This window comes from Gallinula chloropus (assembly GCF_964237585.1).
Source record: "Gallinula chloropus genome assembly, chromosome: 17".
In the NCBI taxonomy this organism is placed as follows: Eukaryota; Metazoa; Chordata; class Aves; order Gruiformes; family Rallidae; genus Gallinula; species Gallinula chloropus.
Genome location: NC_140102.1, coordinates 14,357,625 through 14,368,292, shown reverse-complemented (window position 1 = coordinate 14,368,292; position 10,668 = coordinate 14,357,625). Strand labels below are relative to the sequence as shown.

The 10,668-nt window shown below is 51.1% G+C and overlaps 1 long non-coding RNA gene across 1 annotated transcript; it reads right to left on the bottom strand.

The window, feature by feature from the left end:
* Positions 1-3,827: 3,827 nt before the first annotated feature.
* LOC311198041 lies at positions 3,828-8,565 on the bottom strand. The gene is made up of 3 exons (XR_014617677.1): positions 8,524-8,565; positions 7,796-7,914; positions 3,828-4,083 (listed from the first exon to the last, which is right to left on the bottom strand). It is a non-coding gene; the product is annotated as an uncharacterized lncRNA (long non-coding RNA).
* Between the last annotated feature and the right edge of the window lie 2,103 nt (positions 8,566-10,668).

Below are 10,668 nucleotides of genomic sequence, written 5' to 3'. Positions count from 1 at the left end.
GGCAGCCATACCCACAGCAGGTGAAGCTGACGTGCCCCTTCCTCCTTTTATAACCCCGTGAGGGGGCCGTGGCCGGCCTCAGCCCGGGTCTCGGCAGCGCCCGGCGGCTGTGGGGCAGGAGGCGCGATGCGGCGGCAGAGCGGCCCCGGGGAAGGCCACGCGGCTGCCTGGGCCAGCCTGTGAGGCAGGTACTAGGGGAGGCGGGCGGGAGTTGGGGGCTGAGGGGGGAGCCCGGGCGAGCCGAGGGGTTCCCGTGCCCCGCAGCGCCCGCTGGCAGCCGGGCCTGCAGCCCTTAGGAGTCCTCCAACAGCCCTGCGCCCCTTGGAGAAACATCCTGCCTGGCTATAAAAGCCGCTATTGCGCGCAAGGCCTTCTGGCCGACGCTTTCCTCCTTTGCTTTTGTGACATTCAGCTCAGCTGGAAGAACATGTGTGGCCCCAAGCCATCAGTAGACGGCCGGTCCAAGTCACCCTGAGCAGCTCCTAGAGCATGAGGTAATGGGGAGTGGGGAGCCAACGCCAGGCGCAAGAGCCAGAAGATACATGGAAATTGAGAGACAAGTGATAAAGCAAAAAGGGTAATACGAGGGTTAAAGCAACAGAAAGGCAGGAGAAAGCTTGAGAGACAAGTGGCAGAGTGGCAGAGGTAGCAGGGTATGGCTGGCAGGAAGCACTGCCGTTTCCAAAATGAAGATTTAACTCAGCCCTGTGCAGTGGAGCTCCTTTGCAGCAGCAAGATTTATATCTGGGGTTTGTTGTAAGTGTGATGGATCATTAATGCTTTATTTTTATACATATCTTTAATTTACAATACCCTATGTAGGTCAGGTTGTGCTTTTGAGAGCTCTTTCCACCTGCTCCTCATGTTTGCCTTGATGTGAAATGAAATGCTTGCTCGCAAGTAACTATAAAACACACTCCTAAATTATCCCCAGGACTCTCCCTCTTGAGTCCAAGGCTAGTCATTGTAACAGATGGACTTCAGTCTGTCATTAAGTCATGTTTAAGCTAGAAGTAGTGCTAATGTTCAGAGAGAACAATACAAAATACAGGATCCCACGTCTGTAAACTCAGATATAAGCCACGCAGCAAGTTGTTTTCTAGTTTTGCTCCCTTGGTCGGGGACAGAAAACATTTGAAAGGAAGTTAATCAGCCCCTCTAAAGGGATTTTTTCCAACAACAAGCCATCATCTGAATGCAAATGTGATCTGAAAGTCAATATGTACCTTCCAAGGAACTTTGGACGGAATACAGGTAACTGAAGGGAACATCAGCATTCCTGGCCTGTTTATGCCCAAAAGCAAGGAAAAAATGTTCAGCTGGTATAGCCCTATCTGAAAAGGATGTGTGTTGACAGCATCAGGAAGCAGAATATGAATTTTGAAAACTCCCTGTTAAATGGGTGCTTTTTGCAGTATGCCTGGACCGAGATCAAATGTGACCTACTTCGGGAAGCTGAATCCTGGAGACCCGGGGCCTTTGTACAGCAGAACCTGCTGCTTGCTCCTTCTGTTTTTTAAAGAGGGAACTGTCTGGAGTGCCATCACTGTGATGGGAAAAGCTATGTGCTTCCAGCTGCTTACTTCAGTGACACAGTGTTGTCTTTGGCATATCTTCATGGAGGCTTTCTTGTGTTCCAAGTCACTGCACATCTCGTGCTCCTAACTGTTTTTCAATAAATATTAGGCATGGCCCCATATTAAATTACTTTTGCCTCTGTTTTCTATGATGACTGGGTCAAAGGGTGATAGCTGATGAGAATTATGTTAGGGAAATGGAAATGACTGCACCCAAAGGGAGAGAGCAAGGCCTGTGAGTACCTGTCACGCAGATCAGGGAATGAGCTGTTCCCAAGCCCACGGTTCTGCCAGACCTGGAACATATCCTCGTTCATCCAGTACAAAGTTTTGGATTTGTCAGGTTGTGAGGGTGGTAATTATTTACTGAGGAACTAATGAAGCACTATCTGTTTTTAAGCAGGAGGAAGAAAAGCAGTCCGGTCATTCAGGCACCTGTTAGTCTGATCACAAGACCACTAAAAGCTTAGAAAAAAAAATGTCAAGAAAAAAGTAGTTTGGGACAGACAAGCAAGTGGAAAATAAATTGTGACGTAGCTTTACTAAAAATAGAATCACAGAATCATAGAATGGTCAGGACTGGAAGGGACCTTAAAGATCATCAAGTCCCACCCACTGCCATAGGCAGGGACACCTCTCACCAGCCCAGGCTGCTCAAGGCCCCATCCAACCCAGCCTTAGGCACCTACAGGGAGGGGGCAGCCACCACCTCCCTGGGCCTCACCACCCTCACAGTGAAGAATTTCTTCCTAATATCCAATCTAAACCTACCCCCTTCCAATTTAAAACCATTCCCCCTTGTCCTATCACTACATGCCGCCCTAAAAAGTCCCTCCCCAGCTTTTCTGGAGGTCCCTTCAGGCACTGGAAGGTGCTATAAGATCTCCATGGAGCCTTCTCTTTTCCAGGCTGAACAAGCCCAACTCTCTCAGCCTGTCTATGTTCGTAGAGAGGTGCTCCAGCTCTCTTGTCATCTTTGGCCTCCTCTGGACCCATAGATTGCATTTAACTAAGATTATACCTTTGCTAATTGTTTTCTAGACAATAGATATACAATTAGATTTAATCTAACTGGATTTAATAAAATAAAAACAGTACAACATGGCAAACATATGGTTCACCTCGGGAGCTGTTGGTAAGAAGCTACTACAGGCAGATAGCAATAGTTTGGGTGGAAAGGTAGACTGTGAAGGTGGAGCTGAGCCCCTTAAGAACTGACCAGGAGACTATCAGTAGGTTCAAAAATGTCTTCAATAAATTAACAGAGAACAGCTCCATAAGAAAACAGCTACATGGAAAAGGTGGGGAACTCAGCTCCAACGTGCCCTGAGATTTTTCAGGCAGGACTTGGAACAAAAGGTGGGAGGGAGATGATGGCATTTGCTGATGGCACAAAGTTGGGAGGCAACAGTGATACAGAGAGAATATGTGTATTGCTGGAAGAGCTGGATAACATTGAGTGCTGGCACACTGGAAATGGGATGAAATTTAATAGTGGAAAGTACAAGGTCACACACTTGGGAATTGCTGCAAGCTGGGAGTTCATCAGTTGGAAATGACAGAAGAAGAGAAAAATCTGGGTGTATTTGTTGATCTCCAGATGACTGAGAACTCCCAATATGACACAGCTCTGACAAAAAGCAGATAGCAACTGAGGTATCTCCAGGAGAAGGGGAAAATGTTAATACCCTCACACAAAGCTCCTCTGCAACTTTCTCTGGAATTATGCATGCAACTCTGGCCACTTTCAATCAAAGGGCACAAACTGAAAATGTGACTGGTGAATAATTGCAGGGTAATTATCTTGATTTTTCCTTATGTAAGGATCTTGAAATAATTTGTTTAGCCAAAAAGCTGAACGCTGAGAAGGAATACAGTTGTTCTCTGTGAAACTTCAGGGAGTAAACACAAGTAAACACACCTCCCTTAAGAGCAAGAGCGATGTTAAGAGTGAGAGCAAACAAGTATCCGATGGCCATGAAAAGTCTGGGCTGAAACATGAGAACCCCAGAGCTTCCAACAGCACAAGTCCTGAGGCTCTGGGTCATCCTTCCCAGAGGTGCCTTACCCTGGTGCAGTTGCCACCAGCAGCTGAGAATGGCCCCTAAAGACCCAACAAGTCCTGTCCGAAGGTCTCTTACTGTTTGAGACACAGCACCAAGTTTCTAGTTGGCTTCTTAGGAAAAACAAAACCAAAACAGGCATACTTGGTGTGGAAAGATGTTCTTTCAAATGTCATTTATTGGCTGTGTTCAGTAAGGATGCGTTTAAAATCTGCATGTAGTCATGGTGGAGGCTGACAGCATCCTGTTCTGGATCATCCTGGTCCCTCAGAGCATGGCCAGCAGGTCACAGGAGGGGATCCTTGCCCTCTGCTCTGCCCTGGTCAGGCCCCAACTGGAGTGTTGTGTCCAGTTCTGGGATCCCCGGGACAAAACAGACAGGGATCTCCTGGAGAGAGTCCAGAGGAGGCTACTGAGATGACGAAGGGCCTGGAGCATCTCCCCTGTGAGGAAAGGCTGAGTGAGCTGGGGCTGTTCAGCCTGGAGAAAAGAAGCCTGAGAGGGGATCTGATCACTGGTTATCAATATCTGAAGGGTGGGACACAGGGGGACATGGGCAGCCTCTTCTCAGTGTCTGTGGGGACAGAACAAGGGGCGATGGGCTCAAGGTGGAGCACAGGGAGTTCCACACCAATCTGGGGAAGAATTTCTTCCCGGTGAGGGTGAGGGAGCCCTGGGACAGGCTGCCCAGGGGGTGTGGAGTCTCCTTCTCTGGAGAGATTCCAGCCCCATCTGGACACCGACCTGTGTGCCCTGTCCTAGGGACCCTGCTTTGGCAGGGGGTTGGACCCCATGGGCTCTGGAGGTCCCTTCCAACCCCTACAACTGCGATTCTGGGATTCTCCAGAGGCTGGCTCTTGTGCCTATCCTGTGCATGAGATGCAATCCTTGAGCACCCTGTGCCTGGCACAGCAAGAAACAGCAAAACCAAACATCCATGGGGTACTTTCCCTCTCCTGTTCCCATCCAGTACCCTTCAGTGCACATCATCCTTGTGATCAGACAGCCCAGCGCAGGCTTTGGGGGCTGCTTCTGTTCTGCTGGAAAGCTGACACTAAGGTCAGAAACAACTTAAAAAAACAACCACCACACCAAGTCCTGATGCTGTAAGAACAGTCAGATCCTGAAACGCGGGGTAGTTTCCTTTCTCAGGATTCCAAACTTGCTTCTTCAGCCAGTTTTCTACCCTGATGATGAGCTCTCTTCATCCTTCCTCTTCCATTTTCTCTCTCTTTTTTTTATCTTTTACCTTATCTTGATGTTTTAGTAGCTTTACTCTCTGGTTCCTTTTGCCTGAACAGAATGCTGCACTCAGACACATCTCTGACCACTGTGTTTGTCCTGCATTCCTCATTGTGTAGGTGCTTCCTCTCCTTCTGCTCCCATCATACAAGCAGTTACTTCTCCATTTGCTTAGCCCACACAGCACGCAGTGAGCACAGCAGGGTCAGCACACCCAGAGGCTTCCCCTGATTAAAATATGCCAGGTGAGAGGCAGCCACTCTGCCAGTCATCCTCATGGGGCCCAAAAAACAGATGCTCTGACTCATTCCCTTGAAAAGGAGACAAATAATTTGGAAATAATGAGATTTTTATTACATAGGTATCATGTTTGTCAGAACATTTTCCATCAGTCTCATTTTAGGGGGGTTTCTCTTGTAATAACCCTGTTTTAAAACAAGGTGACCCTTAGTGATACTCTGCTGGAGGGAAGGTAGAGCTATGGAGCTGTCCTGGCTGCGGCCACACATCAGGACCAGTATTAGAGAGTAATCAGAGCTTTGGAGGACTCTGAAAACTTCAGGTTCAGTGGAACAGCTACAACAATTTTGAGCAAATCCTGAAACCGGCTTTGAGGAGAGTGTTTCCAGGTGGGAGCACAGCCTGAGCCTGGCTCTGCAAGGACACGTGAGAACCCAGCTCCATCCAGCCCATCACCCGGAGACACACTATACCCAACTCTGGTGGCAGGACAGCCTTTCATTACAGAATCTATATTGAACATCGTGGTTCTGCTCAAGTTCATGAGCGCAGAGCGTTGCTCTGTGGATGATGGATGACACCTTGTTTCTGCAAGGCATTTCTATACCTGGAAATAAACGCTGAGCACATAGATACTGAAGATAGGCCAGGAGTTCAGCGTAGGCAGAGGGTCTTGTTTTATGTCTCTTAGATACTTTCCTTATACTTAACAAAGACTAATAATCCATATTGCTTGCCTAGTGAGCTCAGAATAAGTAAGATGTTCTAAGTATTTTATACTGAACATCTTTTTGTTGGGAAAGTTAACAACTGTGTGTCATGTGCTGTGTTGCTACAACAATGCTCCCTGAAAAATGCTTTTAATAATAAAGCATATATATTTTTCCTAATAATCACACTTCAGATCCTTCCTTCTGAAGTTGAATGATTATTACCCCACCGTACAAAAGAGAAACACCAGGCAGACCGAGGATAAGCAGCTGAGCAGAGAAGCTGCTTCAAATATCATTTCAAAATGGCTTTATTTTAACTGATCACCATAACTGATAATTCTTTGCCCTGCAGAATCATGCTGGTAACCCACTAGGGACTGTGCTGGCTGTAGAAGAGGGAGTTCCCACCCACAGGAACTTGCACCATTCAAGCTCTGAGGAGTTGAGCAACTCCATCGTTCCACCAGCCAGGCAAAGCTGCCCCTGCACAGACACAATGCCCTGTGGAGAATGGACTCAGAAGCATCTTGGGCCAGCTGAACAAAAAATATCCAGGGATGAGACTTTCTGCTAACGACAGACTCAGAGCAGGTTAATTTGACTATGTTGGGAAACTGGAATGATGCTTAATAAATTATTGTAGGATCCATCAGGTCAGTAGTTTATCAGAACACCTCTGTCTCTCTGACTATGAAGAACATGCTGGGGAAGGATTACAACTTTAGCACTTCCGCCAGCCCTTGATAAGCTAATGCATATATCATTAAGATAAAATGTAAAAGAGGAAAAAGGAGAGCTGGGTTGAACAATTGTGAAGCCCAGGGCAATAACAATTCATCATTATTACTGTAATTGTTTTTCAGCTGCTTAGAAAATACAACAGCCAATTTCCACAACTTTGCAATTTAATACTATGGTTATGGCTTTTCTTTTATTTTTTAGATTGCACTGACATTTTCCTCTGGTCATTTCATAACTCTTTCATTATATATCTATTTTAAAACTGTGTTTATAAGTGACAGGCCTTCAGGGTTTCCTGCGCCCTCAGACCTGCGTGCAAACAGCACACGGGCGGGCTGCTGTCTTCAAACCCTCAGTGCTGTCCTTTTGGGAGGAAGAAAAAGAGGGGATGCAGGTGTGCCCTGCTTGGTTTGTGTGTGGGGAAGGACACCCAGCCCCATCTCACAGGGACTATGAGCGAGTGGAACAGCACTGCCTTTGCAGCAGAGTGCAAAGCTGGTGACAGACCGACAAAGACAACGGTCTGACCCCTGACAGCCTGTTCCTGGGGTCCCTGCAGCGTTTCAATCCTCCTCTTGGTGCTCTTTGCTTTTGTGTCTTAGCAGTAGCTGAGTCAGGACTGTCCATTCTGCACAAACAGCATCGGGGAGATTCTTGGTGGGCATCTGTCAAAGCACCCACAGCGCTCCCGGAACCAGGGCACCCTTCCTGGCCTTTGACTTGTGACAGCTGATCATCTGCACGGTTACATTCAGCACCAAGCAACTTCCCTCTGTGAATCACACCAAAGAAGGAGCCTTTTGAGAAAAGCTCCTTTTCAAAAGCTTTTGTCTGGAGAAGTTCTCCATTTCAGGACTGATCCGAAGGGCGCTTGCCCAGTAATTTCAGGTGGCTCTGGATCACACCTCGACAGCAGAGCTCAGTGAGCCAAATTCAATGCTTTGCTTTATCTGTGCAATGGGCCAGCAGTTACCCTGCAGGGCTGCAGCCAGGAGGCTGTGATTTGCGTTAGGATTTCAGGTTGGACTTTTACTGTTGTGTTCAAGCTCTCTGGCACGTTGTATGTAACAACAAAAAACCCAAAACCCACCCCAGAAAGAGAAACAGAAGGGCTCCATGACAGATTTGAAGCCCACTTGGAGTCTGGCCACTGCTTCTCTGGAGGGGAAATAAACAGATGCCTTTGGGAGGGAATCATGTTTCAGGTGCCAGACCTTACCCTTGGCTGAACGAGCGAGCAAACCTCGGCTCTGACAGTCGCCAGCGTTCTGCTCTGGAGGTGGTTTTGCACAGGGTGTTGGTGTCCGAGGGCCTGACTGGCGTGATGATGTTTGAAGACTAGAAATAATAAATAATTCAGCTCAGAATTAGTCACTCAGCAGGGGTGGTGGAAGAGCACAGGTTCCCAGCAGCCTGTCGGGACATTGAAAGCGCCAACCAGTAGTGTGGAAGCAGCGTGGCCTGTCCGCGCTGCCCTCCCAGGGCGCGAGTGAGGGAACCCCAGTGCTGGGGGGAGCGGGGGGGGCCTCAGCTTCCTCCATGGAGCTGATGGAAACCCTGTGGGTGTGTGTCCCACTCCCCACCTGTGGGATCTGTGGGCACCCTAACACCAGGGCACGCAGCTGGAAGGCGGGCAGGGAAATCCCAACCATCTGGAGCGTGCGAGGGCTTGGGCTGGGGGATTGGGAACCACGACGCAGCCCCACTCCCAGCGAGCCACGCACCAGGGCACGGTGTGGGCGCTATTTTAGGCACTGTACCCCTAACCCCAGACCCTGGCCGAGGCTCAGGAGCTCCCCGCGGCCAAGAGCGCCCAGCCCGAGCAGCCGAAGCACCCCAAGCCAGGGCCGGACGGGGCTGGGGTCGCTGCCACACAACCCGCTTCAAACGCAGCCCACGGCCCTTGCTCCACACGTGGCACCGAGCCCCGGCCGCGGCCAAACCCACCTCCCCGGCGACAGACCCGCCGTCCCGGCCCCGGTACTGCCTTGTCGAGGGGGCGGGACCGCTGCGAGCACCGCCCTCCCCGGGCGCTTCCGGCGGGCATCGGAAGGGCCGTTTGGCCGCGGAAGTCGGGTGCCGGCGGGACGTGGCCGCTCGGTAATAGCGGTGCGGGGCCGGCTGGGGCAGGGCGGGAGCGGCGGGCGGCTCCGGTGCGGGGAGACATGGCTGGGAGGGGCGGCCGAAGCGGCGGCGCTCGGCGTGCCTGCGGAGAGGCCTGGCGGGGCCCGGAGGGGAGGGTCGCAGGGCCTTGGGCTGGGGCGGGGGGAGCGGGAGGCTGTGCGGGGCTGCGGGAGAGCGGCTGGGCCCGAGCGGGGGCTGCGGGGGGGGGGCTGGGCACAGCGCGGTGGGTGCCTGGTGGGTGCAGTCGGCTGGCTGGAGGCTCTCGAGGTGAAGATGGGGGGCTGGTGGTGTCAGAGGGGAGGTAAAGCGGCGGTCCGGGCTCGGCCGGCCCTTCGGCAGGGCTGCACCGCGGCTGGGGGCTGCCGTGTCGCCCCCGTCCTCTGCCGGCCTGTCCCGGTGGGTGCCTGGGCCCCAGTGTCCTGCAGCCCGGATGAGGCCCCCTCACCCAGGGCAGTGGTCCCTCAGCACAGGGGATGTCCCCGCTCTCCTCAGCCCAGGTGATGTCCCCTCAGCCCGGGTGATGTGCCCGTGCCTGTGCTCCCGGGCAGGCAGAGGGGTGCACAGGGCAGAGAACACCCCCGACCCTGTGAAATGAGGCTCCCCTGGCTGCAGTCTGGTTTCTTGTGGTCCTTGCCAGGCCTGTTTGGCTCTGTGTGCCTGACATCGCAGGGTACAACAGATTTCTTAACGTTGTAGTGCTTCAGACCAAAGTTCTTGTGGAGAAAAGCACGTGGTAGTGACCAGGAACAGTCCTCTGTGTCGGGGTTTTCTGTGCTAAGGTTTCTCCTCTGCTCCAGCTGAGTAAACTTCAGTCAGGGGCCTGTCATTCCCAGGGTGTTTCAGAGTTGGGCTGGAGGTTTTCACGTTTGACAGGCTTCAGGTGGGACACGTTGGTTTTTCCCTCATTGCAAACACGTGCTTTTATGGGCAGTGTTTTAAGAGCCAAATTAATATCTGATGAGAACTGAAAACCAGCTTGGCTTATGCTGCTGGAGATATATTATGTTTTTTTACAAAGCAATTGTTTATCATAAATTCAGAACACTTTTGTCAGTGTTCTAATCTTTAAAATTCTCTGGAAAAACACAATCCCATTAGGTTTTCTAGCCTTATATATTGGCTCTACTCTATTGTATTTTGATACTTTTTTAAAGATGTAACTCTAAAATGTTACCTGCTGCAATTTTTGCCTAAAACTCTAAGCAGTGAATTCTCTGGAACTAAAAAGTTCCATCTGTCACTTGCTGTCTGAGCTGTGATCTTGCTCCTGAGTCAGTGTTGTTCAGCTGTAGAGATGCTTCTCTTGTTTTAATTGTTATTTGGCCCAGGCACCATGAATGCAATTAAGTATACTTAACATGAGCCAGCAGTGGCTCCTGCAGCTGGGAAGGGTGATGGGATCCTGGGCTCCATCAGGAGGGGGGTGGCCAGTGGGACAGGGAGGGGATTGTCCCTCTCTGCTCTGCCCTGGGGAGGCCCCAGCTGGAGTCCTGTGTCCAGAGCTGGGGCCCAACACAAGGAAGATGTGGGACTGTTGGAGAGGGGTCAGAGGAGCCACGGAGATGCTCAGAGGGCTGGAGCAGCTCCCCTATGGAGAGAGGCTGAGGGAGCTGGGCTGGTTCAGCCTGGAGAAGAGAAGGCTGTGGGGGGACCTCATTGCAGCCTCCCAGTCCCTGAAGGGAGCAGAGAAACAGGAGGGGAATCAGCTTGTTCAAAGGGTAGATAATGGCAGGACAAGGGGGATGGATTAAAGCTAAAGGAAGGAAGGTTTAGATTAGATATTAGGAGGAAGTTCTTTCCAGAGAGAGTGGTGAGGGGCTGGAACAGGCTGCCCAGAGAGGGGGTGGGTGCCCCATCCCTGGGGGTGTTCAGGGCCAGGCTGGATGGGGCCCTGGGCAGCCTTGTGTAGCTCCAGGCCTGGAGGTTGGTGTCCCTGCCTGTGGCAGGGGGGTTGGAGCTCTGTGATCC